This window comes from Cibotium barometz, chromosome 17, assembly GCF_041138505.1.
Source record: "Cibotium barometz isolate CiBa-2024 chromosome 17, ASM4113850v1, whole genome shotgun sequence".
NCBI classification, from domain to species: Eukaryota; Viridiplantae; Streptophyta; class Polypodiopsida; order Cyatheales; family Cibotiaceae; genus Cibotium; species Cibotium barometz.
The window spans coordinates 35,931,851-35,938,009 of NC_141062.1; positions in this window are offsets into that span (position 1 = coordinate 35,931,851).

The following is a 6,159-nucleotide window of genomic DNA, read 5'->3' on the forward strand; positions in this document are numbered from 1 at the left end:
ACTTAAAATTTGGCTATATTTGTTACATTTCCTTTTGTACCTTGGATTGGATATAAGAAATCCTTTTTTCCATGAGTAATTTGAACCACAAGGATAGTGTGCTAATTATTCTCCACTTGATAATTGTGGTAGGACATTTTGAAGGATGATTTTACATCACAAAAGTTTGAACATGTCTTCTATGTGATAAATCATGTCTTCATTTTCATTTGCATAGGTAGAAAACTTATTTGAAATAATGTGAGCATGTATTGGAAAATACAACAAATAGCAAAATAGAAAATATTGTGAGTGTATTTGACTTAAAATTGGGCTATATTATTTACATATTAACTTATATGGATAGAAAAGATAATATTTTTGGTCACCAAGCTAACTTGAGTACAAAAGAGATCTTCACAGCATTATCTTGCATGCCTCAAGGCCTGGTTTTTGCAGATTGCACACCTTCATGATGTTGAACAAAATTTGAAAGGACTATTATAATAATACTTTTTGCAGATTGCACACCTTCATGATGGGAAGCCTTGTAGGATGATTTTATAATCACAAAACTAGTTGTTGTGGTTTATTAGTTTACAAGGATAACCACTTCTTTTATTGTTTCTTTTATTGAGCAATATGGACCCTTCATTTACAAAACGGTTTCATAATCATGGCCTCATTTCATGAACTTCAAGAGTTAGAAAACTTGTTTAGTCAGAAATGAGGATATCCATTTCTTTTCTTAAGCAATATGACCCCTTTATTCACAAAAGGGGTCCATACACTTGGATTGTTTTCATAAACTTTGACACAAAAAAACTACATTCTGATCCAATTTGCTCAAATGCTCAGATGGTTTTGCTCAAAAATTAGAAATCCCCCCTGCCAAATGTGTCCAGAGTACATGTAAATACACCAAAGATCAACAATACATGTGCAAACATTATCTGCAGTCCCAAAATGCACCGCTATAATGTAATAACCAGGTTTTATGCAGAGACAGTTCTCAACTAGAACTCCTCAAAACTGCCTGAAAACACCTTGTAGTGGTTGAGCGGAGGCTGAAACATGCCTGAAGTGTAAATCTTGCCGTAAAAGTTTAGTACAAAGTACTCCGCACCACATGGGAACTTCCACGCCTATGAAGATAGCTTCTCAATCGAAGATATGTCGCTCCCAAAGCTTTCGAGGGGGTGTCATACATAAACAAACTGGCTAAGAAATTTGCAAAACTACTTTTTAAATGCCAAGAAACATTTTAGAAATTTTGCGGGGCTTTTTGGATTTTTTGTGATTTTTAATCCTTTTTAAGCTTGAAAATGGTAAAAAGTGCTATTTTGGGCCCAAATGTTTACTCAAAAATTTTAAAAAATACCATGACTTATTTAAGACTCTTGGAGAGTTGTCAAAATTTTTGAGCATTCAGATCTTGCACCAATCTCCATGTTTAAGGCTCTTATGATGGTGATTTGAAAGCCTGTTTAAACTTCAAAGCTTGTATTTTTGAAGCCTAAAAACCATGGTTTGAAGCAAAATCAAAAATTGTGGTTGAGGGAAGCTTATTTGAGCCCTTGATTAGGGAAATGAGATAAAAATCAAGATTTGGGTATAATACAAGAATGGTATAGCAATCTCCAAGCCTACCTACAAACACATCTATGAAGCCCAATTTAATTTGAAGAGGATTAAGCATGAAGAAAGTGGTCTTGGGATTTTATGTGGAATTGTAAAACCACAAATTTTTTTCTACCTCCTTTTTCTCTTTAGTCATTACCCAATGAACATGAAAACCATGTAATTCTTCAACCTTGGAAAGAAACCTTCAACCAAATCTACTTGCCTTCATGTTTCTTTAATTTCTTCCACTTGCCAATTACTTCAAGCTTGTACAAGTACTTTGTGTTGGTCAAGACTCTAATACTAGTGTTGGGAGTCAATGACTCTTCAATATTAAAGTGTATCAAAAATGATAGAGATAAAAACACAATATTGGGTCCAATTTGTCCCTACACAAAAGTGAGCTCGCGCTTCCTCTTGGTGTATTTTAATCATATTAACTTGAAATAGGTTGTAGGGTGCAAAATAGCTTCCCTAGTTTTACAAATATATTGATTTGAAGCAAAAATAGCTTGCTTATCCACTTCCAATAAATATGAGCGCCACCCAAAATGGAAGAAATAACACACGTTATACAAAATCAAGTAATAACCTAAAGTTGAGTGTCTCAAAATCTTCTTGACCACCGTTTGCCATCTCTCACCTCCATTATCGAGCCATTATCCAACCCAAGGATCTACACTTACGTCAACTATGTCAATCAATTAATACATTATTTGATTAAAAATAAAAACAATCATATGAAACTCAATAAATCAAGATGATGCAACCTAAACTCCCACATATATGTATAGAATCACCCACAAATGACCAAAGTAATCTAATATCACCTAGATTTAGAAAGGCATCCCAACCTAAGCTTATTTAGGAGAATTCATAAATAATGAGAAACATGGAAATATTAAATTCCATTAATTTTCTCCTTATAAAAGTTAATGTGTGCTGATGTATATATGAATTATGAAATTTTGAAACATGGATTTGGCACTTTTGTACTACATAGTTCATTCTTCCCATTTACATTAGACATGAGAACTTCTGTGAGGCAATCTACAAAATGGTTAGGTAAGATTCACGTATCGATTTCACTTGTAGTACATGAAAGTGTTATTGTGCTTCAAGCCTTTTGTTTTTCTAATCATATTGCTTTCATTTTAGGTCCATAATTTTAAAGGATATTCGGGCAATGTATACAATTGCGGAAAACTTCCTAAGGTTTATACTACTCATCACCAATCAATTTTTTGTGGTGGTTTATTTATTAGTAATGATGTGGAGGTAATCTTTTATATAATTGAGTAGAATTCCCAAGGCTTATACTCACTAGTCAATTATTTGTGGTGGTTTATTTATTAGTAATGGTAATAATATGCACTAATGGATGAGAATATGTAGTGTTGACTATGCTCAATAAATTTTCTTCCTTAAGCATATCAGGGTTGTTGCAAGATCAGGGTGTCCAGTTTTATCCAGTTTCTGCTAGACTGGGACAATGCTTGGAGAGTAAATTTTAGGGGGTAAGGTACTTAAAATGAGATCAAGCAAATAATAGAAAATATGCTTGCCCTTAACCCAGTATAACTTAAATTGATATAAATTAGTCTAACTAATCAAAATTAATTAAAAATATGATGAAATGATAAACAAATGATCTTTCCATACTTAGAGTGATCCAATTTATTTTTCCATAGATGCACCATTACAAGTACACTAGTCCCTATAGGTTTTAGATGATTCACATCAAAAATGTAATTTTACTAATTAGATTATTAATATTTACAGGCCTTCTGATAGTCTAGAAGAATTTTGAAAAAGAGATCATTAAAAATCCAACCATTGGATTTGCAATTTTCACTAACCACCACATTCTACTAATGTCTCAGTATCTACCCACTTTTTTTATCTACAAGATTGAGGACTTTAAGTGGTACCTATTGTGGGTACAAAAAGTGGCGTATATTATAACACTTTAAAGACCTTGAAATATTTAAAGAAAATAGACAAATATCTTAAAATTTTCTCAAAAAATCAAGTTAAGCTCCATATTATGTGAAGATCTAAGATACAAAGTGGGAATCTCATATGAGTTTATATGTAAAAGATATTAGCATTTTATGGAATCAGCTCAAATTTGGGACAGGGTGTATACATTGACTTTGTACCTAAGAAAATGAGGACTTTTGACTATCTAATGCTTAATCAAATTATGCAACTATATTTCCAACTTTGAATATGATGTTCCAACAAAAGAACTTGAAACGAAGTTCCTTCATTTACTAGGAGAGATTAGCCACTAAAGGTAAACAAATGCCTGTTTTTTTTACAGTTTATAGGGTGCCTGAGTGGACAAAACTGGGCACCCTGATCTTGCAACCACCCATCATTAATACCCTTAAGGATTTTGTTAGGGATAGGGAAAGGCCAAAATAAAGCATGGGAGAGGATTGGTTGGTGTGTAAGAATATCTAGTATACATCTCAGAGGATCCCACCATGACACACTCACCATCATGCCTAAATTGTGAACAAGTAATCACGGTGACATGAGAATGGTATCTCATGTACCAGCATGTGAAAGAAAACCAAGGAGGATGGATAGTTAAATACAACATAAGATGAATATATTTTGTATTTAGAATTTTGAATTGGGAAGGTATAAATAGGTAAAAAGGGCAAGAATTGAGGAGAGAAGGGCTTTTAGGAGACACCGTAGATGCTTGCCGTATCTAAAACACCTAGAGCTACTTCCAAAATATTACGATATCGAATGGCTACATGAGGCAATGGACCAAGCAAAAAGAAATGGAGAAATGATAATGGATAAAGAATGGGAATATGAAAGAGGATGTAACTCTCATGTAAGTGCATCTCTTTTCTTTCTACAAATGATATGCTCTTACATTGATGCCTAACTTTTGTATATATTTTATGCATGTTTTTCATGGTAGTACAAGGTATTTAACTGTATGTGGCATGAGGGAATACATTTTTGCATAGAGCATGTGGATTCAAAGCAAATAACCCAAGATTGTGGAATCATGGAAATTTTTGAGCAAGAGAGTTGAGAAAATGTGCAAGATACCAATTTTCTCATCGACTAAGCTTGATTACTATGGAATAATTTAACAAATCATCCACTAAGCTATGGAATAATTCAACAAATCATCTTAGAGGTTCAATTAATAACTTCAAAAAGGTTATATATTGGATGTCAAGTGGTTCAAGGTGGTATGTCTAGATTCTCATGTATTCATAATAAGGAATCCAATTAAGTTTATGCTAATCAACTCTACCAAGGTTGGGTAAGGGACACATTTGTGCTACCTTAACATTGTGAATAGTTAACGATCGAACAAATTTCAACTAAAGGTTCTAGTCAGCATTATTTATATATATGTAATTAATGTCTTAATGTCCTTTAACTAGGATCAAACAAATTTCAAGTGAAGGTTTTAGTAAACACTATTTATGTATTTGTAATTAAGGCCCTTCATGTTCTCTAACCAGGTTGTGTTTCAGCCGGACTAATTGATGCCGAGTGGTGGCATGTCATACAAATTTCTCCTTGGTCAAGAATGATATTTCAAGTGTGGTGTGTCATCATACAAATTTCTCCTTGGTCAATAATGATATTTCAAGGGTGGTGTGTCATACAATTTTTTGCTTGGTCAAGAATGATATTTCAAATTGAGAAGCTTAAGAAGCTCATGGATGAGCTAGTGGAAGTTCAGTAGATATACAAGATTGGAATGAAGTAGAAGAACACGGGATACAAGCACTTACCAATTCAATAGCCCACATACAAGATGATAAAGGAAACACATCAGAAGAAAACACATCAAAAGATCCTCCTAATGGGGACAATGATGATTCCACTAGTGGAATAGACCTTTTTATTGATATAAGGGCCATTGATCTTGAGATATACTTATGGCATGTATGGATTCAATTCAAGATATAATCGATGAAGGGAGACCCTAACTAATCATCACGAATATATTTATTTCAGTGTTATATAACTTTTCATAATTAGTAGCTTTCAAATTTTAAGTAAAATTATAAGAATAACTATCATATATTGCTAGAAACTTTGCTCTTTGCTCTCAAGTTTGGGATATTATCCTAGGATTTTATGGCTATAATATTATGTTTGGGAAATTTGAGAGGTTACCCTAGGGTTTCCATGACTAAACATGTGGCTGTATACACGATTATATATGCATCTACTTTGCGATTGGGCCACATCTATAACCGTGTTTATATTTGCATTCATACCACAAGATAACCACTTCTCGCAGTCCCTTCTCTCTCCAAATTATGTGATGAAGTTTTGTGGCCTAGAACCCCCATTCTCTTGTAGTAGTGAGGGTCAGATGAGTAGTGAGGGGCCGCAGTAGGGGAGAGGGGTCTGATGAGTAAAGGAGGGACCAAAGGGGAAAGGAGGGACCAAAGGGGAAAGGAGGCTCATAGGTAGCAGGAGGATAGAAGGGGAGAGGCATCAAGGCTATCAGAGGACCAGAAGAGAGAGGAGTGGACATAGTGAGATGAGAGGGTATCA